Source organism: Sturnus vulgaris, chromosome 2 (genome assembly GCF_052056855.1).
Source record: "Sturnus vulgaris isolate bStuVul1 chromosome 2, bStuVul1.hap1, whole genome shotgun sequence".
Lineage (NCBI taxonomy): Eukaryota > Metazoa > Chordata > Aves > Passeriformes > Sturnidae > Sturnus > Sturnus vulgaris.
The window spans coordinates 115171392-115194834 of record NC_142244.1 but is presented as its reverse complement, the minus strand read 5'-3'; the positions used below and the strand labels follow the sequence as shown (position 1 = coordinate 115194834).

General features: G+C 42.5%; 1 long non-coding RNA gene across 2 annotated transcripts in view; it reads left to right on the top strand.

Annotated features, from left to right (window-relative positions):
• The window catches only part of LOC148224986 (uncharacterized), a 29477-nt gene extending 7283 nt beyond the window's left edge, over positions 1–22194 (top strand). For both annotated transcript variants that reach the window (XR_015801873.1, XR_015801874.1), the window contains 2 exons: positions 16045–16169; positions 21538–22194. This is a non-coding gene — a long non-coding RNA (uncharacterized LOC148224986). The remainder of the gene's footprint in view (positions 1–16044; positions 16170–21537) is intronic.
• Positions 22195–23443: the final 1249 nt, after the last annotated feature.

The window sequence follows — 23443 nt, the reverse complement described above, 5'->3', positions numbered from 1 at the left end:
TTTGTGCACATGAACCTTTTTTCAAAGCAAGCTTCCTGTGAAGGCTTATCATCCCTACAGAGCCATATCTGTGTGGCTTTCTGCTATCAAAACACTGAGACAACTATTGTTGATAGCAGGATCTTATACAAAATTCAGCTGAGATGTTCTGGACATCAGCTTTGCTTCCACAACTCCTGCAATAATGGGAAAAAAATTTAAAAATAACATTAGGATGGGAACTTTTCTGCAGTCTTCCACAACAACTTTGCTTTCCAATATTATTCCCAGTCATCAGCCTGGCTCATACAGAGGAGTCTTGATATTTATGTCTTGATGTATCTGCCAACAGTAGTGTTGATTAGATTGTTAATATTTAAATTTCTAATAATAGGAAGGTGGGCAAGATTTAAGGGGTTAGTTTAATTGTAGGAGGATACCATTTATATTTCCATATTAATAGCAAGACTCAGCATAAACATACTCTAAGGGACCCTATACGATAAAAGTCCAAATTCAGCCAGAACTGCTTTTGCTTTTCTAACGTGCAGTTCCTAATGGAAATTCTAATTCACAGTATGATCAATTCCTATTAAAAACAGGCTAGCCAAAAACAGGAAAAATAGCTTCATTTTAGGCACTAGGCAAACACAATAACTCTCACTTTCCTCTCATGCCTCCAGACTGTGTGTCTCCAAAAAATACCCACCCTTAGAAATGAAAATAGAGAAATATTCTTGAATTGTCAGAACATGGTTCCAAAGAAGTTCTTTCCACTTTAGAAATTGTGGTACATTCCCCTTGCAGTCATGAGACAAGTTAATTAGACAGATACAAGAAGCTACATAGTATTTTCAAAGTAACTCCACTGGAAATGGTGGTAATTGCACAGTTATTGAAGTTAAAAGGCCCTAAATAGAAAAACACCGCTCAAATGTCTATGTACATGTAGAAACTTTAACCTCACCTTCTTTTTATTCCCTCTAAGTTCAAAATTCCACCTACCCTGTGTGCGTGTTTCTTGGCAATTCGTGGCTGATTTGGAAGAATTGTGTAGTTTTGTGAGACTCTCTGGAAGCTGTCAGATGCCTACAGGCTTTGCTGGGCTGGAGTTACAGCATGTGACAGATTGCATGGCTGAGCCCTTGGCCATTTCACCTCCACTCTATGATACCTCTGCCTTATACCTCATTTCTGCTGGAGGACAGAAGTAAAAGGAAAAAAAAAATTGAAGTGCCAGGTTTAGAGTGCAGTTTTCTTTATGTCTTAGGATAAAAAACTTTAGTTTCTGGCCCTTTCTTCATTTATGCCAATATAATATCTATTAATTTTGCCAGAGTTAACTGCAGTGCAAAAATGACATGAGAAGAAAGCTCTAGAGCTTTATTTGTTTCTAATGAACAATTAGAAACAACTATGCTTGAAAATAAATGAAAGCACATACAGAATCACCAAGAAGCCCCTTTTGAGCACAGAAACTACCCCTTGCTGGAGAGAGAGAAAGCAGATCAGGGACACCCAGAGCACAGACACACCACCTCTCCCACCCAGGACTGAAAGGGCTTCCCCAAGGAACAGCAGCAGGAGATAGTGACTGTCACTTGTCCCAGCACCATCCTCCACGGGCAAGCCAAAATGTCCAGTGGCAAAGACTTGGACTGTCCCTTCATGATGGACTCCATGAGGAGCCTTTCCTTCAGTGCCTGAAGAAAAACGCTTCCTGAATCCCCCTTGAGGAAAGTGGGTTGTGAAAAGTGGATGGAGACTGCTACATTTGTCGGATAAAATGGAAAAGCTTGGAAGAGCTTCAGGAAGGAGTGGTACTCAGTGTCCCAGATATGCCATGCAAGGAGGGGACAGTTTGACTCCTCACAGGCAGGCAGGGTACAAGCTGGAGGAGAAAAAAACCAAAATCCTTCAAAGTCTCAAACATGTATTCATGTGTTTCTCCCCCACCCCCCATAGAGATTTCATTGTGTGACTCATGAAACATGTCATTTTAAATCCTTAGAGGATAAGTTGTCAGAATACATTGTGCTTTAAAGCCTTTCTTTGGTCTCTCATTTAAATCTTTGAAAGACTTTGTAAGTTGTTTTTTTTTTCTTTTGCGTTCACTTTGGTTTTAGTATTGTAGAGATGAATGTGCCTTCTCTCTTGCGAGTTAAGCACTTAAAATATTCTGGATAAATGAAATGTGAGGCATGAATTGTGAAAATGACAATCCTTATGGCCCTCTATATGCAGAGCAGCTCCAGAGCCTTCAGACTTCCACCTCCTCCTTTGGTGGTTACAGCTTAACACCACGCTGGCAATAAAAGGTAAATGAGTTCCTGCAGCACAGTAAGTACCAAGAATATGAAGCCTTTGTGAGTGTGGATGCTGCTCTTACCATTATGGGCAATTAGAGGGCTTCGAAAGTGTGTTGCCTGACTTTCTGTTGCTTGGTAACTGTGCACCTAATTCTTTCTCTAAGAGGTCACAGAAATGTCAGAAAATCCATTTTGTTAGGGCGGGGGGGTGGAGAGACAAATGCCCCCATCACAACAGCAGCCTATGGGTTCGTTAAAAGAACTTCGTGTTTCCCATTAGCAGATAGGAAATGTAGTATTACCATGATTATTTTCCTAGCACCACAAAACTGCAATTTCTGAGCGTCGCCAGCTATGTAACACGCTTACCGTGCCAAAAAGCTTGGGAATTGCAAACACACTGATGAAATTTGGCATGCTACAGGTCAATATAACTCCTGGATACACTGACAAATAGCCATTATTGGCCTGATGCAGAGCCTGGCGGAGTCAATGGAAAAAAAACCACTGAAACACCGACAGCGCTGTGAAAGTGATAAGGAATTTCTGAGATTGGAAGCTTTGCAAACATTGCCTGGCACAGGAAAAAAAATTATGAACTTGGAAGGAAGCTAATGAGACAGAAGATAAAATTTTCTTCTCCAAAGAGATACAAGTTGCAGCTTCTGCAGCCCCTGAAATACTAAACGACTGTCACAGAGAGTGAACAAATTAAGTGGAGTCTGTGAGGGAAGAGCTTGGCTATTTTTACCTGCATTTTAAGGAACAGGACTTTGGAAGTACATCTCATCCTCAGCAAATGTCCAGATCTTTCTACTTTGAGACAGGTTTAGTAATACATATTCCATGCTATACACTATTCCCACAAATGAACACTGTCAAAAAAAAAAAAAAAAAACCTACTTCCCTTCAACTTGAGCAGGATGCTCAAGTTTGCAAAATGCAGTTTAGATTAAATGAACGCCCCTGAGATTGATGAATGCATTTCAAGAGGGGCACAATATGCAGGTGTCCACCGCTGACCATCAATCATTTTTGTGCAGAGCTGAAGGTTTCCTGCAGTTGTCACTCTATAATCACTCTGCATAGAATTTGCAGTCATTTTCTAAAAGCATGCTTAGGAGGAAGGAAGGGCAGACAATGCGTTCTGCACTTAAAAAACTGGGCCAAATTAATACTGAAAATAAATTTACATTAAAATAATTTTCATGTTGAAACAGCCTGTGAAATAACAAGAAATACACAACCCATGGACCCCTCCATAGGACAATCTTGCTGTGAGCAACGTAGAAAACCAAAACTCAGGGTCCCAACCTACCTCTGGACACAGATTTTCTGCACAATATTAGATAAATTGAACTCAGGCCACGACCTAGTGAGGGCAGATTAATCAATGGAAAACTAGAACTTGATTTTTCCTTGTGATCTTCCACTGGGAGGATTTCTCCAGCTTAGAATGATCAAAAGGATTGTGAGTACCTACATATCCATTCCTGGCAGTAAATGATTCTGTAATATAAATCATTATCACTGAAGCAAAAAATCACAGATCACTAAAACAAGGAGGTCTTTAAAGTAAAGGGAGGAAGAAAATGCAATCAAGCTCCAATAATGTCTGTTGTTCTGGAAGTACTTAGGTATATTTCAGTCATCAAATTTTCATCATAAACTTAGAGATAAATGCATGAAATCATATTGCTGGGATGGTCTCATTTTATATACAGACAGAGTAAATGGGACTGAAGAACTCATACAAATAAAGATTTCATGCATATCCGAAACAATGGAGTAGCACAGGCTACTCTAAGAAACACATATGGGCAAAGTCCAGCAAATCTTTGTGAAGATGCTTATACCATTATTCTGGTCCACAGACTGACATGGTTTTGGATGCATTTTAATGCATAATTAAATTCTACTGTGTTAAGTATGTTTCTCCTGACATATTTTTCTGAAGACGCCATGGAGGATGGAAAAATGTATTATACAATCCCTTAAAAAATGTAAGCTTGCAGCAAAAACTCCTGAAATAATTTTGAGGCAATCAGAGTTCTGTGAAATTCAGGTAGGTTGGAGGTTCTTAGGAAAATAAGCTCTAGAAAAAACAAAGAAGTCAAAAAGTGAATAACTAGAAAACCAAGAAAACAGTAATGGTGAAATAAAATAACATTTTTTTCATTATTGGCTGTGAAAGCAAATTTAACAATGGCAGAGAATGTGCCATGCCAGCTACATCCAGAACCATGCAGGTCATGAATTTGCTGACCCTGAAACCTCCCCATATTTTCCTGTGGATGGGTTGAACGCTCTGCAAAGTTTATAAATGTAGTGAAATGGCCACTGGCATTTTGGCAGCACAAAAACTGCAGACAAACACACCCAGCCACACACCCACACATTTTCTGTAAATAATCTGTCATCTTCAAGTTCAATGTCTGCATTTTGCTGCTCCACACACTGTGTTACTGGAACCAGAGAACTGATTCAGGCAAGCAATGCTCCACAGGCTTAAACTCACCTGGCCAGGGCCAGTGCCCTGAGTTCATGATGTCAAAGGGTCTGGTGTTTAATCTGGATAGAGTAAATAGAGATTTTAGCTTATGAGGAACAGCTTCACTGGTATGTCCCTCACTACCTGACACATACCTGAACTCTCTGTATGCTCTTATTTTTCCATTATTATTCCATTATTATATATATTTTTCCATTTCAGCCCCATGAAGTTGCTCTAATTTCATTATACAAGCTGGGAGCAGAATGGCTGGAAAGTGGCTTAGTGGAAAAGCCCTGGGGGTGCTGGTGCCAGGGGCTGGACACGAGCCCAGGGGTGCCCAGGTGGCCAAGGGGCCACTGGCAGCTGGGCTGGATGAGGAATTGTGTGTCCAGCAGGAGCAGGGCAGGGATTGTCCCTCTGTGCTGGCACTGAGAGACCCTCGAGGGCTGTGTCCAGTTGTGGCTCCTGCAGGAGAGCCCTGGAGGGGCTGGAGGTGTCCAGGGCAGGGAAGGGAGCTGGGAAGGGGCTGGAGCCCCAGGAGGGGCTGAGGGAGCTGGGAAAGGGGCTGAGGCTGGAGAAAAGGAGGCTCAGGGGGGACCTTGTGGCTCTGCACAAGTCCCTGGCAGGAGGGGCAGGGAGGGGGGGTCGGGCTGTGCTCCAGGGAACAGGGACAGGAGGAGAGGGAACGGCCTCAGGCTGGGCCAGGGCAGGCTCAGCTTGGACAGCAGCAGGAATTTCCCCATGGAAAGGGAGCTCAGGCCTTGGCAGGGGCTGCCCAGGGAGCTTTGGAGTGCCCATCCCTGCAGGTGGCACCTGGAGGTGGCACTCAGTGCTCTGGGCTGGGGACAAGGTGGGACTGGGGCACAGCTGGGACTGCATGGGCTGGGAGGGCTTTTCCAGCCTCAGGGATTCTGTGATTCCATGATTCTCGAAGTGGATTGTTCCAGGGCCAGCAGCTCCAGGAGGTGTTTGTTTGTTTGTTTGCTTGTTTGCCTCGGTGCTGAGGGAAACGTGATGCCCATGCCTGGAGAAGGAAGGATGGGACAGAAACCTCAGGCTCAGTGACTGCTGCAGGTCACCCCAAAGCCAAAGGGCCTCCTTCCAATTGCTTCCAGCAAGCCTTGAGTCCATAACCAGGTCTCTTCTACCTTAATTTGCTTTTTCCAGGATTAAAGCTGCACTAGGAGAGGAGGTAAAATGCAGTTTAAACTGGAAAGAGGAAGCATTACTTGTGTCTGCCTTCCAACACCCCACATTGTGCATTCCCCCATCCACGTCACTGTTATTAATTTCACATCTAAAGAAATTCTGAGGATATTTATGGTGTATCTGCGTTTATATTTCAGAGTGAACAAGTAAATAGTGCTTCTTTAATTGTCCCTATGTAGCTAAAAGAACACAGTGTTTGAGCAAAACCCTCTCTAAGGGCATAAGTCTGCCAGACCACCTTATCATGTCATTATATCAAGGGCTGAACCTAATACTTCTGATATTTTGAAATTCAGTGTCTCATAAATATCTCTAAATAAATCCTTTCAAGTGCCAAAGCCCATTCCTAACAAAATCACAATTCTCTTGAGGTAACAGGGAAGTTAATTTTCTTTCGGGAAAAAAAATATTTCTGTTTTGTCCTAGAAAATCAGAGTAAATGAAATGTTGACTAGATTATCTGTTTAAAAATAAATTAATTAATTGACCGAAACAACAACCAATAAACTAAAAACAACAAGCAAAAAAGCTCTAAAAACCCCAACCTTCTGGAGTTTTAATAAAGACTAGAAGGATGCACTTGGAAAAGCATACAAGCCAACAACACAAATATGAAAAGTGTATTAGTTTGGAATGGATATCTCTCTATACTGGGCACATCTCACTGGATATTGCTATTCCAACCAGCAGGAAAATCGTTTTCCCCTCTCAAGTACAAAATGAGCGAAACACTTCTCACTGAAACACAGCAACTGTTTTATCAATGTCTTACAACTTTACACTCGCGTTCTTCAAAGACTTGCAGAGGACAGAAAGTTCTTCCAGTCAATGAAGAGGCAGAACTTCCTTATTCAGCATCACACACGCCCCCATGGCAGCTCACGAGGCTCCCGTGGGAGGGACAGACCTGGCAGCCGACCCACGGCCAGGCAGCACCCTCAGAGGGGCTCCTTAAATTCCTTTAATGTGTCTCCACATCTCCTCAAGCGATATAAACCCACATTTTCCCTCCTTCCTTCCTCTGCAGGACGTCACTGATGTGACCCTTCCCTCCTCCCACTGTTTCTGCAAAGTCAGCTCTTGCTCCAGATAGAATCATGGAGTGGTTTGGATTGGAAGGAACCCCAAAGATCATCTGGCTCAAACTCCCCCGACGTGATCAGGGAACCTTCCACTAGACCAGTTTGCTCAGAGCCCCATCCAGTCTGCTCTTGAGCAGCACTTTTCCTTCCTGCCCCTTCTTTTTATCTGGAATCAGCTTTTAGGTGAAACATTTGTGTAAATAACTTTTGCAAAGGATGTTGGTCACATTGCTTTGCAGTAAGACAAAGCACACTGTGCCATGTTTATGACCCTGCAGCCTCTGGTTACTGGCCTTTTCCTGATGCTCTGCCTTCACTGCACCACAGCTGCTGCTTTTAGCTTTTCTGTAAAAGAACTTGAGTAGTCCTACTGGAAAATCTACAGCTTGATCTTGAGAAAGGAGGAAAACGCATCACTGTCTCCTCCTGGTCTGATGTCCAGCACACTCCATGGCACAGGCAGAAATCCTGAGGGAGGATTGTATTATCCATCTCAACAGGCTCTCCTAGTGCCCATTCTCTCTAAACGGCTGGTAAAAATCACTCTGTATAAAGATATTATTAAAGGCCAAAGGAATGCCACAAGGCACGATATTTTAATTGTGGAAAACCAGGAATGGAGTCTTTCAGAACAAGCCCTAGAACCAGGTCCGAGTGAACACAATCCTAGGTCCAAACAGAACGACTGTGGAAATCTCAGACAGAGACCAAATGAAGGCTGATCTGTTGAGTAAGGAGAGGGGGAGAAGAAGATACACCACGAGCTGCCATGAGATTTCTCCAGTGTGTTATTCTTTTTAAGTAGAAACATGTGGTGGAAGATTAAGCAGCATCTTTTTAATCTCCGATTGTCCAGCTCCCCCTGCTGTAATTACATATTGGACACAAATGGCAACAGATGTTCGGCGTCTAAGCTAAGAATTATATACTTACTCAATATCCCAGTGATTCAAAACACTGACTGGGAGGCTGGAATTTAAATTTGCATGGAGTGGCAAATAAAAGAGTTCCTAGAACACCATGAGGCACAGAGAATATTAATGCAAACTTGAGGATGCACCCGGAATGGAAGGAGACAAACCGACTGAATACCAGCTAGAGTGGTTTTAATTACAGCAATTTCTCTGTAAATTATTTTAACCCATCCTCATCCCTGAAAAGCTGATCCTCCATTGTTATTTTTCACATAATCAAATCTCTACAAGCCTGTGTGTACAGCTAGATAGAAGGTTCTTCCTAATAATTTCATCATCTATCAAGTGGCCAGACTAATTTCCCCATATAAAACCTAATAAGAACAGATCTATCAGCCTATATTTTATCTTGATTATTTTCCAAGATACACTCTTGACCATTATCCAACTGCATGAAAGCTTTTTGCCTGATTTGCTGAGAATTTTAAACAAATGGCCATTACTTCCTTTCACCAGACTTGCCTTCCCTTGAAATATCACAGTGCTGGGAAAGAAGATGCTTTAAATTGGAGAGATGCCCTACCCAACACAGACATGAATCATCTTCCCTAAAATTTAAAGGTATCAAAATAAGAGAGAGGATGCAGTTCTAGGGGGACTCAGGCATATGAACTTCCACAGATTGCACCTCACTCCAACCAGTTTCTCATTTCCTTGCTCCATTTTCTCTCAAACATCCAACTCCTTCCACCCATATTTTGGGTACCAGTTGAAAGCCCGTAATCTGATTCCTCCCACTGCAATGGCTCAGACAGGAGTGCAGATTTGAATGTTCTGAGAACTCCAAGGTGCAGATGCACACTGAGAACACGTGTCTGAGTGTGACACAAATCCCTTCACTCATAAGCATATCACAACTGAGGGCAGACACTTGTTGACCAAAACATTTTCTGACAATGTGAAAACACTCTTAAGTCCATTAGTTTCACTGACCATTATGAAACTGTTGACTTTTTAAAGTGCATTTTATTACGTATGATTTCATTTTTCTTTCAAGATCACAGGCTGGGATGCAAACCAATGTGCTGTTTGCTGCCAGATGGTGTGTTGGAAGGGTACAAACTTATTTCACACAGAGTGCTATGTGGCATGAGAATGCTGTTCTTACACTTCTAAATAGTTGTGTGTCTTTGAATGGTTTAGATCCCCAGTATTCTTTCAGTAAGCTCTTCTCATTTTAGCTAAAGCCTTGTGAAGTTAATAGATAAATACCAGAGAACCATTGCTGAAAATTTCATGGATAACTAATCTTCCCCCTGTCCTTTAAATTTTCTAGATGCAGAGCTCCAAAGAGTCATCGGGGCAGCTGATCCATGCACTGGGCTGATGTTCACAGGACCAGAAAAAAACCACCATTGGTATTAAAGCAGCTGAGGAAGCAATAAATTGACCATAATGCATAATTCTGATAAAGGAAATAACCTCCATGTGCCTTCAGCCTGCACTGGGTCCTCCTCAAAAAAACAGGGGAGAACCCAGAGTGTGTGTTCCACCAGTCTGTAACCCTGGTTTTTCCTGGGAAAGTGCTGGTAATATCCTTAACAGCATCAGGGTCTCCAAAAAGACCATCTATGTATTTTACCTGGACTACCAGAATGAAGATAAAAGTCTTCAAAACCCTTTGGGAAGAACATTCCATGTGTCAACAGGGAAGATCTACATCCTCAGCCATCCTACAGCCAGGCTAAATAGGTTTAATTTGCACCAGCAAATCCTGTGCAGCAATCCTGCACGGCTGCCCTGCGCATTTCAATTTTTCGACATATTTGCTTTGGAAAAGGAGCTGGAGAAACCTCTCTCCCTCTTTTCCTCGGCAAAGCAACGCGCACAGTCTGCACCCGCTGCTAAAAATTGTATCGGTATCAATCTCCTCAGCATCACAAACACACCCACATGCGTCTGAATCCTGAAACGCTTATTTTGCAAAGAATGTGCCAAAAGATTTACTTACTCTTTAGAACTGTTTAATGATGTTGTGGGGATCAAAGGAGCAAGCATTTTCATGACAAAAGGAATTTGTACTCCAGGCTCCACAGCACAGACAGTGATTAGTGAGTCATACATATGAAGTGTCTCGCTTTTCTCTTTTAAAGAGCTGTTGTAGCATTTACCTAAACATTAGGGTGCTGAATGAGTATTTTCACGAGTCCTCCCAGCCACTGTCTGAACTGCTCACCTTTACCTGGCAATAGCCTGGTGATGCTTCCTCACCTGAAAAATGTGTTCAGCTCCCTTACTTGGCTGTTAGCAGATGTTAAGGATGCATCCAGGATTTCCTGTGAGGCTTGGAAGGCAACTACTGCATCTGAAGGAGATTTTAAAATACCAGTTCTGAATGTATTTTTATTCGGGGAAAAAAAATTAGAAAGTGTCTCATAGGTGAGCTCAGCTAACCCAAGGAAACATTTTACTTCTATTACTTAATCTTTAAAAAAATAATAATAATAATTACACAGAGCTGAAACACCCACTCTCATTGTGATACAACCCCCATCCTTCTCTTGAGGTTTTCCTGTTTCCACTTCTCTCTCCTTCCAGAATACAGCTCCCATCTTGTTGCCCTCTTTCCTAAAAAACGCGTTTCCCTTCCTCAATAATTGCAGATGATGATGATTATGATGATGATGATGATGATGATGATGATGATGGTCATTCCTCCATCCTCACTGCTCTCCGTGCCCCTTTTCCTGGACAATGTCCCTGCAGTGTCACTCCCTCTGCAGCCTTGTCACATTCATGGCACCCAAATGATTCACCCCATGGTGTTACAGGTTTGCTCTTGGAAATTGGGAGTGCAAGGGACGAGAAAGGATTTTCTTTTTTAAGTTGGCCAGAATAAATGGTTGTTTTGTGGATTTTCTGGATGTAGTTTGATACCCAGAAACTTTTAGGCAAGTTGGCTTTCTTTTCATCCCATATCCCCTCTCCTCACTCTACAAGGAAAGGTTTTGGTGCTGAAAATTGAAAGATTTGCAGAAAAGACTTGCCCGTAGTTTGAGTTCTAGAAAAAAATCTACAGCTCCTTGAAGGAAATTAAAAACAGCAGGAAAACAAGTTGTTTTCTCACAAAAATCATTTTATGAAGAAAAAAAAAATACTGTCTAAGCTGGGATCACTTCTTATTTTTGATCTGCTAAGACTTCTATTCCTTTTTTTATAGATCTGCCACCAAAGATTCATTCTTTCATTAGCAATTCCCTTGAAGTGGTCCATTAGCAATCTCCCTGCATTTTTGTTGGTTTTCTTCAGTGTCCCAGTGAGGGGGGACATCAGATGTGACACTGTAGTGGCCCCAGTGGGTGACATGTCCTCTTCTGCTTGGTGTGGTTTAATTCCCTCATGCATGACAACCCCTGACATATGCTTTCTTTGGTGCTTGTCATTCTTATAACCCCTGCTCTGTGAACTGGGGAAATTCAATTCACCCCAAGGTGTGGTCCCAGCCCTGCCATGGTCCCCACTTCTCTCCTGCCACTGAGCCCAGATGGCTTCAGCACAGGTGTCACTGCTCACCTGTGCACCAGCTGCAGGGAGAGCTCTGTGTGCACTTCTGCTGCCAGGTATTATTTTAAGAACACACCCTCCATGACCAGGAGCTCTGAAAAACACTTAAAAGTCCAAGATTGCAGGAAAAAAACACACTGTTTAAAAGAAACCCTCACTGGAGCGAGAGCATTTTGTATGATTCATGGGCAGCACGGCACCTGAAATATTTCTCTGGTGCCTTTCCCTCAAAGAGCAGTGTTGGGATTGCAAGAGAATGTGCCAAAGTACTCACAGAATCTCTGCACAGCTCCTTGAATAGATGCTGCTAAATGTATCTGAAGGAAAAAATCGGAAAGCTGTGCTGAACTCATGTGTCAAATATGGCCAAAAACTTGACATTTTCCCTTGTCTGATTGCTTAGTGCTAGGAGGGGAGGAAACATAGTTAGTTATTCTGCCATATTAATAAGTTAATACCCTGACAAAGTGTAACTCAAAGATGTTAACTCGGGACCCCTAGCCAAATAAACATTTCCCCAAAATTAGGAATATTCAGATGAAAGCTCCAGATTTGGGCAGAGCAGAAGGGAAAGGCTGCAATACCAGGATTCAGATTAGCTCGGAAGGCTGGCATAGGAAGCAGATTGCTCTGCTGGAGCTGATGCTGGGCTTTTTGAACAAACAGGTCAATCCTTTTGTGTAAGGGTGCACACAGCTAAGGCAAGGATGACTCGCAGGATCCCAGGTGCCTTTAGCTGAAAAACAGGAGATTCTTCTGAGATGACTTCAAGGTGTGTGACAAAACCAGCTTGCTGTTGATATTCCCTGATTCCAAAGAAGAATTTCAGAGCCAGTCAATAAAATTAATATTCTTGGCTTCATGTCTAAGCTCCTAAGTAGAAATGCTCCGAGAGGCGCGGGAGCACCTGCTAATCTGATTTACGCTCCCACAGCCGCAGGAATTCTGTACCTTTGAAACTTCAAGTCATTTGACATCGCCAGCTTTTGTCAGAATGAAGCATTTAATACCTCAAAGGCTGTATTTTTTTTTTTTTTTTTGTTATCTTTACTAATATTTGGGAGCTGCACCTTCCCCTCTGCAGAGGCGACTGGCGCAGACCTCGCACGGTTCGTCACCTCCGAGTTGTCAACATCCATCCCTGTGCCGAGGCGTTGACGTTGGAGCAGATGGCATTCCCGAGGTGATCTCGCTAATAATCAGAAGTCCTGCCCCCTGCCTCCTTCTCTCGTTGCTGTTTAGCAATGCCTCTGCACCACAGCTCATGCCTGATTGATTACCTGCTCCTGCCTCTGCCTCCTTTCCAGAGCTGCCGCCTTGGGAATGCGCTGCCCCATCCTAGGAGTGAGAACTCCTGCCTCTGTCCCTGGATGTGTGCCCTGGCATGTCACATTTGTAAAATCCATGTTGTTCAGATGGATGCTGCTCCTCAAGAGATCGAGGCAAGGCTGTATCGTAACCAGCTCTTTTTTCTGTTTATTCATGGCTGTGTCCTCACCTGAGATTTATTGTTATTAGCTCTGAATATACTTAACAGACTGAACCAAGAGCAGATTCCTGGAGAAACCTGATGTTAACTGCCTTACTACCTGCATTCACTCCCATATTCCAAGAACAAGGACAATTTAACCCACCTTTGTGGGTTTGCTGCCTTTGTAATGGTTTTTCTTTTATCAAAGGGGCCCACAGGACCTTTCAAATACCTCTCAGAAATCAGAGAAAATCACATCAACAGTGACTTCTTGCTTTATTAAAAACTATGAAGTTGGAGAATACTTATTCTGCCTGGAGGGAATGTTGGATGAGACAGCACTACACAACCACATTTTAATTTTTGCCTTACTCAAGGTGAGGCAAAAGGTTTTCTGGGAATCTTCCTGGAATTCATATCAAATGAGCCAGTTTAAAGTTTCTGCGGTTAAATCTATTAAAGTTTCTAAAAATTAGCATATCATTAGCTTCTTCCAGTACTTTGCAACTTTCTTGCTAAAGTCTACAGTGAATGTTATCAGAAGTCTCAGGCAGTTCTTGTTTTGCCAACAAACTAAAAAAGACTCACATGCATTTTCAGCTGTTTCCTTCTCTTGTCATTAATTTGCCTGGTTTGTTTTTTTTCCACATGAACAGGTAATGAAAAGCTGTCCTCCTTAAATCCCTTCTCCACGCCAATCTTTTTTTCCTTCTCTGGCTTCTCCTCCAGTCTGTACTCTTTCCACTCTGAGTTTTATTTACCCAGATGTCTTAGGCTTGGGTTTAGGTCTTTATCCTGCTGATAATTCTTTTACCAGAAAGAACCTGATGAAATCCAAAGCCCTCCTGTTCCAGGCTCTGGGCTCTGACACTGGCCAGCATCAACTGCTCCAGAGGCAGATCTTGGCCATTTTCCTGCCCAAGTTGTCTCTTTCTGATTTCTGATGCTTAAAGGGTAGTTCTAAAATCCATCCTTTCTTCTTTCTTCTTTCTTCTTTGCCAGAATCATACTTTTAAAGCAACTCAACTAGAGGCAAGATAATGAGAGTAAAATCCAATCACCTGTTTTTCACAGGGATCAACTGTGAATCTTCTGAGCCAAGACTTTGGCAGAGAAATTGGCAGTTTCCATAATGGAACTGTGAATCAAAACACACAGCGAGGGATTATTATTGAGCTCCCATCCAATAAACTGGAAATGTATTTTTGAACTATTGCTTTTAGCACATATTACTCCACATTCACTACAGTTAAGCAGACAGCACTCCTTGGTGACAAGAGACAATTTGTTATTGCTCTGTGAACTTTCAGTGGTTACTGCAGCCCTTAACCTGTGCAACTCTTCAACTTTCTCAATGTTTTCTATTAAATGAACACAATCAAAATGAATAAGATGTCTTATATAGATAATGTAACATGCAGAAACGGATACCACACAGTAATGACACACAGCAATAACAGATCATGCTCCTGAAAGCATTCCTATATATTCATGTCAGCCTCTCTGAGAGAAGGAAGGCTGCACATACCAAACACCAGATATCTCTAATTAACCCTGATATAAGATGAGACACCAAATTAATTGTTCTACATGCACTAGGGAAAAAAAACCAAACAGCATATTGTGAGAATGCACAAAAAATTCAAGTGAATTTCTGAGTATCTTGCTTCCTGCAGGAAGGGAACACATCTCCTCAGACCTCGAGAAATCACAAAAACCTGGGAGAAGAACAGGTCACAGAGCTGAAATGGTGCCACCGGGCCATCTGATAGGGGTTTGTTGCCCATGTCAGAGGTACCAGGGGACCCAGCATCAAGAGCAGTTTTCAGTTTGCCCTGGTCAGCCTGGGTGTTTTCCATCATGCCTCAAGTCTAGGAGGCTGGGAGAACTGGTATTGTTCAGCCTGGAAAAGAGAAGTTTTGGGGTGGCCTAATTGTGGCATTTTAGTGCCTGAAGGGAGCCTGCAAGAAAGATGAAGAGAGACAATTTACAGGGGCCTGGAGTGACAGGATGAGAGAGAATGGCTTCACCTTGAGAGAGAGTAGGTTTAGATGGGATATTAGGAAAAAAATATTTTCTGTGAGGGTTGTGAGGCACAGGCTGCCCAGAGAAGCTGTGGCTGCCCCATCCCTGGAAGTGTCCAAGGCCAGGCTGGATGCAGTTCTGCTTAACCTGGGATAGTGGAAGGTGTCCCTGCCCATGGCATGACTGGATGATCTCTCATGTCCATTCCAACCCAAATCATTCTAGGATTCTATGATTCCATAGCACTACCTTAATTCACTTGTTTTTCCAAAACAATTTCCAGCCTCAACGTTTTCACGGAAGAGCCAAGCAAATGTGCTATGAATAACTCAGAAGCTAGAAGGCAAATGTGAAAGATTTCTAACTTATTTTCCAAAATCTTATGCATTACTCTTCAATGCCTATTTTAGCCTGTCTCATCTTGACTAAAAACTTGGCAATAGCAAAGGTTGACAGTAACTCTAAACAAAATTCGGGTGAGAAATTAGAAGGCTGGCAGAGGTAACAGGGTTTGCTGATTTAAAAAATATATAAATCTGCCAGTTTATCTGCAAAGTCATGCACCTGGTGAAATCCCAGGCATGCTGGATGGTGTGGCATGAACCAGAGGAGCACAGAGCAGGGAGGAGAAGCTGCTGGAGCAAGTCCATGGGTCAGGCATCCCCCTGCCATGGCAGCTCACCTGCCACAGCTCTGGGACCACAGCAGGAAAACCTACAGTTCAGCACACGAGGAATGACTGGAGTTATCATCTATCCCCTGCTCTGTCCCAGTTCAGGAAAGCTGCTGAGATCCTGCCTGATTGTTTGCAAGATCAGAAGCAAAAAGTTAATTTTTCAGTGGTCTGTATACAACATGTCCAGGGAGCAACTTTTAAAGAAAAAAAATTACGTAGAATTATATTTTCCTCTTGGTTATTAGAGTCTATACTAAAGCATTTCTCTTCTACCGTTCACACTTGACTAACTATTTATCTGTGATTTCAATGTCTTTTCAGGTTTTGCACCTTCTTTTGAGGACTCTTGCTGTGCTCGTTACAGCAGGAAAACCTGCAGGACACTGGCATTGGAAGTCCTGTGAGCTCCAAGGTGACCTTTTGTTTGTTGATGAAGTAACCTCCAGGTGAGAGAAACAACAGGAGAAACCATTCCTATAATAACCTTTCTCATTAAAGAAAAACATAAACATCTGCAATTTCTCAGACAAATGCATGTTTAATGTGTCCCTGACATCTCCCTGCTACATCCCCAGGAATTCACTTACCTTTTCTGTCACAGTTTATCTGCCCAAGTAGCAGGTCAGGAAAAAGCCTTGGCATTCCCTAAATTCAGGCTCATCCAGGGCTGGCTCCCAGAGTCAGAGCAACCCTGATGCTGTAGTGAAAGTCAGCCAGTGACCAGAGAGTGACCCCAGAAGATGCACCAGAAATAAAACCATCCCAAGAAAACCACCCCATTGGCAAATTTTTTATGAAGAAAAACAAGGACTGAAAGTGTGTGAAACAGGGAGATCAATTAGCTTGCCTTTTTCTTTCTTTTTTTTTTCCCCCCGCCTGGTGGATTTGCTTTAGTTTTGCATTTGTAATTACTTAAATGCAGTGTTCTTCACAACAGACATAATTCACAGGCCTTTAATGCTGTGCCTTTCAAAACAAACATGAGTCACAGCCCCTAGGTAAACTTCCTGGGCTGGCAGTGAATATCATTATTGTGTGATAGAGTGCAGCAAGCTGTTTGCCAGATTACTCAGTCTCCTAAAGCTAGCAAAATGCATTGCCATTTATTTATTATGCTCACGATAATTACAATTATCATCACTGCAGTGCCAATCTGTTTTCTGCAGAATGAAGGCCTCTTCATGATGTCTCCAAGGATTCAGTGTCAGGCCTGAGTAGTTAACCAAATTATGGGGCCTTGCAGGATTATTTTTTTCTGCAAAATGAGGGCTTTAAGAGGCATCAAGCAGCACTCTCCTGCTTGTTTAACAACAATGTTCAAGAAACCTCTGCTACAAACCCCTCCTTCTGTACAAAGGACTGTTCTGGTCCTTGCTTTGGGCACTGTCTTCCAAGAAAACGAGTTCCAGCTCAATATCAAGCACACTCCACAGAAAAATGAATATATACTTCCAGTGCCCCACAAATGTGTCTCCTCCTGCATCTGTTAGGATCCATAGAAATTACATAATGTCTGAGTACAAAGTAAACATGGATCTGCCTCTGCCTTTATTTCTAGCCCGTTCCTCAGAACGTCTTGGCACCCAGAAGGAGTCAGAACATGCTGAGACATTAGGCCAGAGAGAGTAGCAAAACCCAGATTGTGAGCAGAGGGGGTGGAAACACAGAGTGTGGGCAGGTGAGAAATGTGAGATCATTTATCCAACCCTGCAGCAGTCTAAAAGAATACTCAGCTTCATATGGTGCTTTAAATCTCCAGAATCCCCGACGAGCATTAGTCAAACTAATGAAATTAGTCATCTATGGTCGTATTCTTTTTATTTCCATTTTCAAAGGGTTTTTGTTGGAGGATTTCGATGAGTTGCATTGATTTAAAGCCCTGAAAATGAGTTATCTCAGGTTGCCTTGTGTTTCCTTTCACATACCTGCTGGCAGAGGAGCTGCAGGTTGTCTGAACACCGGTTCCTTGAAGGCTCCTGACGTGATCAGGCTCTGTGTTTCCTGGTAACACATGTTCCAATGTTAGGTGACATTCCTCAGACAAGACAGGGCCAGATCTCTGGGATTCACTGCAGCTAATTGGGTTTGGAGCTGTCTTGTCACCGCACCCTCACTTTACTGATGTGGAAATATGTTCAGCACAAATGCACTAATCTCTTTCATTTTCATATGCAATGAGATGCTGAATTACAGCACTTAATAAAAACCACTCTGCTCGCCCTGTGGGAGTTGCAGACGATCATCATTAGCGTAAAACCACAGCGATCATCTCACCACACTGAGCCCTGGAAGTTCAAATGTGGATCTGAAACCAAAACACAGACTGAAGGCAGCTCTTGGGTTGATTCAGTGCTGTTATTAATCATAGAAACATAGAATATGCTGAGCTGGAACCCACAAGGATTATCACCATCCTGACCCTGCATCCCCAACAATCCCACCCATTGTCCAAACACCTCCTGAACTCTGTCACTCTTGGTGCTGTGACCATTCCCTGGGGAGCTGTTCCAGTGCCCAAACACCCTCTGGGGGAAGAATCCCTAACACCCAACCTAAACCTGCCCTGACACAGCTCCAACCATTCCCTTGGGTCCTGTCCCTGGTGACAGAGAGATTGGTGCCTGTCAATTATGAGACACTAAGACACGTGGAGCAAAGAGAACATTTGGCACCTCTTTGGACACAGAGCACTAGCAGAGGTCTATCTCTGCAGAACAGCAGAATAAACCATAGGTCACCCTACTTCTAATCACAGCCAGGAATTTTTGGATAGGCATTTGTTATGATTTTGCAGTGAGAGGGAGCGTGAGGGGAGAAAAGCGAGTCCTGGACATTCACCTTGTCAAAGCTCCCAAAATGATGAATGATAAAGGTTTACAGTGAGTGACCCTTATTGCACAGCAGCAATTTAGGCAAAAATTATCAGGAGCTGAAACTGTTTATCCTTCATTCTGCTACCATGCATAATGGGCCAATTAAGATATATCATGAGCTGCTCATTGATGTCAGACAGAAGTCAGAGGAACCCAATAGATGGGAACTAAATCAGATTGCCAAGGACAAGTATAAAAGGAAAACATAGGCACATAAGGATAAAGGAGAAAGCCATAATTAGGAGACATAGAGGGTAACAAGAAACATTCCATAAATACACTAATAGAGAGTGAGAAAAGCTTTGTTCACTATAAACAAGGAGAGTGTTGCTCTGCTATTTAACAGGAAGGGAAAGTGACTGTCAGAAGAGTCAAGAAGACCAGAATGGTAAATGCCCTTTTGCATCAAATCTTCCCTAGAAAAATGAGAAGAAATGTTTTTACTTCAGGTCAGTCTCATTTCTATCTATGAAAGGATAAGGGTCTTTTGAATGCAGGAGAGGCAGACAAGAAATATGGAGAGAGACTATTTATTAGAGGCTGTAGTGACAGGAAAAGGGGAAACAGCTTCAAGCAGAAAGGGAGTAGAGTTAGATCAGATATTGGGAAAAAATTCTATACTATGAGAATGCTAAGGCCCTGGCAGAGATTTCCCAGAGCAGCTGTGGCTGCCCCTGGATCCCTGGCAGTGCCCAAGGCCAGGTTGGACACTGGGGCTGGGAGCAGCCTGGGACAGTGGAAGGTGTCCCTGCCATGGTAGGAGGTGGCACTGGATGATCTCTGAGATCACTTCCAACCCAAACAATTTTGTGATTCTGTGATGCTGTGTCCTCTCTTTTGATTTTAATAAGAATTTTTATTTGATATAACATGTACACAAGCAAGTTGCAAAAACCCAGTCTAGGAGGAGCTATGTAGACATGTCTATGTAGACATAACCCAGATTCACTCCAGCTCTGTGTTTTCATTCATAGCTATGACCATGGAATAAAGCTGGAAGAAACCAGAGGCACATGGAATGTAAAATTATGTTTGCAAACTTGCAAAATAGGGAGATGAAATGAAGTTCAATAAATGCAATTGCAATATCCTACACTCAACAGACAGTGCAAATACTGGACGTGGAGAAGCAGGTTAGGTAACAGCTCTGCAAAGATGGGTGTAGGTGTTCCAGTCAATGACAAACCGAGCATGAGTCAGCAGTGTCACACTGTTGTGAAAATGGCAAGTGTCACACTGAGATACAGAAACGAAAATAAGGCTTCTGAGACAGGAATCAATCCTTCTGTTCTACCCAGCACTGGCAAGAATGAAGCTGGGCTGGGCACTGCACTCCAGGAAAGTGTGGAGTAAAAGAAAATAGTCAAAAGGGGAGAAAACATTGAAAGAACTGGGATATGCAGCTGAAAGCAGAGGAAAATGTACCAGGTAGCCATCTTCAGATAGACAGCTGTCATACACAGGAAGGGAATAACCTGTTCTTTGTGGAAATAGTAGCTAGGAGAGAAGGTTTAATTCACAGCAAGAAAGATTAAAACATTAGGAAAAACATTTTACTGGAAAGCCTGGTGAAGGAGGACAGTAGAATTCCTGCTGCAGGAATTCTCCATCACTGGAGGTCAAAGAATGTGTTAGAGAAATGTGTCTAAAATCATCAAGGTCTGTTTGATCCTCTTCAGGGGAATGGAGCAGCTGAGCTCTGGAGTTCCACCTGTGTCCTACACTTAACACTGATGTCATTTATAACTGCCCACATCAAATGAACCCTAATCTTAATGAGTGACCTTGCTCCAGACATGCTGCCTATTGCCCATCACCATCAACGTTTTTCTGAACACAAATTCTGCAACCCAGCTCCTTCCTCTAAATAAGCAACATCATTGATTTTTTTTGTTAGGAGAGTTTTTTAAATGACTTCTTCTTTCATTGTTGGCAAAATTCTATCTTGTGTTTAAACCAGTCTTGTTTCAGGGAATGTGCCCATGTCTCTCTCTTAATGAATAATCCTGTTTAAAATGCAATCTAAACAGATGCAATATTTTACTAGCAGTTCCTAGCTCTTCTCAGAACTAGTACTTTGTGTTATTTTCAGAGATGCAACAAAGTTTAAAATTTAGTACTAAGTAACATTATTAGCAAAAAAATAGATGCTGTTTCACTTCACTCCAAACTAGGATTTATCTGTAAGCAACCCAGGCCAATCAAACCAGAAAACCAAGTTATTTCACATCACGTGCAAGTTCTCTCACAATGCTGATCCTCCCATTCCTATGGGGAAAATATGAACAAGATTCCTATAAATCAATGCCTGCTCAGTGCCTTCCATCAGGCACCTTCAAATAACTGATCAAAAACTGATGCTATTCTCACTTTACCATTGGGAGAATACCAACAGCCTTGCTTCATCAGAGATTGAAGTCATTTCTCAAGGTCAAACAGGAAAGCAGTGTCCAGGTCAGGAATTTTTGCCATTGAGGCTCCAAAATCTTCTCTGGGTCTGGCTCTAACCTTGTTGGTTTGAGTTGCCATGTTTTTCTGCATAAGGAGATGCCAAGTGCCCAGTTGTAGACCAAGTTCCCTGTTGTCCATAACTATGGGATCACAATAACCACCCTCACAGCTGTTTTTTTCCAGAATAAAGTGTACAAACCATTGATGCTTTATTGCCATTGATTTAGTAGCTGTCACAGAGTTACAGGAGGAGACAGATTGCTGTTATTTTAGCCTATAAAAGGTCTTATGCCTCTGTCAGCAAACACTTTATTCCTTAAAATAAGTAATCTGAAAGAAAATAAACAAGCTGGAGAATTTTTTTAAACAATAATAAAAAACAAAAAACAAACCCACACTTTTTTCCTTTCTTATTTTATACCCTTTTTTCATTTTATGTTTGAACTGCTGCACTGGCTATTTCTTTCTGGATAACAGAGCTGTGTTTCAGTGCTTTATAGGAACCTGGAGAGCAAGTGAGGACATTCTTCACACCCCACTGGGAATACTTGTACTGGGCATCACTGGCAGGATTTGGGTAGCAGAGGACTGCAGGAGTGACCTGTGTGGGAGGAGGCCATGAACTGCCCTGGGCTGATCACAGCCACATCCAGACAGCTCTGAAACATAAAAACAACCTAAATCTCAACATTTCAGCCAGCCAGAGGAGCTCCTTGGCTCCTCTGCTCAGACATATTTAAGAAATGGGGGCAAGCACTGAGGGCAGGAGACAAAGGACATAAAGGCACTTTTTTGGATGCCAAGGAAAACTCTGAAGAGAAAGCAAAAAGAGAGATTTGGAGGAATGGAAGGGACACGTGGAAGATGCTCCTGAGAACAGGGCTGGAGGCACAGTCCTGGAAGGCAAGAAGGGCCAAAAGAAGTTTCCCTCTGCCCATCCCCTGCCCAAAGGACTCATACAGGGACAAGAGATGTGGAGAGGGGGAAGGAGGAGAGGTGCTGGACTGAAGCTTATCCTGAGAAAGGGGAGGAAAAGTGTTTCCCTAAGTGCTTAATTGTTTCTCTCTCCATCTTTTCTCAATGTCTGAATCAGTAATTCGTGGGTTATGTTAAATGACAATAAATTAAGTGAAATTCCTTGTGTAGAGACATTTTGCCTGTGATTCTTCATGCTTCATCATTATTCTGAAAAAATTTCCAGATACTTTCATCTAAACAAACCTGCCTTCTACTTAGTAACTCAGATTTTAAATTCAGCTCTGCTGAATAAGCCAACTTTAGGCTGTGAATCCAAACTGGCCACTGATGTCAGAAGGACACTTGAGAAAAAGTTCAGAGCAACAGCAAGAAATGCCACTGTGCTGCAACTTAGATTTTCCTGCTGTGTTCAAAATGACAAGAGGCATTTACCTTCCTGTTCCTGCAGCTCCAGTGAATAAGAAAACTCAGGAGTACCAGAATCTAACCAGGAATGTCTGCACAGCACAAGCAGAGTAGGAGAGTGTTATCAGTGCTTTCATGAGGCACCAGCAGCATTTCACAAAAATCTAAGGACTTGGCCAGCTCACTTCAATTATCTAATTTGTGGGGCTATGTTTCATATATGTTTTAGATTGATTTAATTAGTGTTAATTAACATAACTTTATGTATTATGAGAGACAGCAGATACCCATAAAGATTTTTATATTGAGCCGTATGGCAGCCAGCAATGCACCAGCCAAAAAAAAAAATATAATGAGGCACATAAAAAAAGCCTGCTGCACAACACTCCTTGGTAATTTTGAAAAATGAATGTCAGAGTTTGCACAATACAAGAGATGTCATCCTGCTCTTGCCTTCCCCAGTCTGGCTATGGAAGCTGGATCAAGCTCTGGTTGGGATTATGGAAGATGCAGACTCCAAGGCTGATCTGGAGGGAGCCAGCCCATACCTCTGGATTTTCTCCTTCCCCACAAAGCAGAATAGAGAATGTTTCCTTTAATAGATTCCAGATGGAAGATACACCCTGAACTCTTCCCTATGATCAGGAGATAGGCAGTTGTCTCTTTGATTTTAGTTTTTTTTTTTTTTTGGTGAAGTCTGAAAGGTTTTGCATCATTTGCTGTTTGCCAGTTAAGATGGATCTGCCTGGTCCTTTCCAACCCCAGCAGAGACAAATGGAGCTCGGTGTGAAGGAGGTGAAGGATTTCCACCTCTAACCATGACTGCCACAGGGAGGAGCCTAAAGCTGTGAGGGGCTGCAAAACAGAAACCACATTCTCCTAGAAAGCATGAAAAACAAATTGCAAGGAGGAAAATAAAGCTATCTTGTGTCCCACCAGTAAATGTCCACCCACCAACCCCAGGCACAGCCAACAGGAACCTTGTCCCATGCAGAAAAAAAAATAGTATTTTA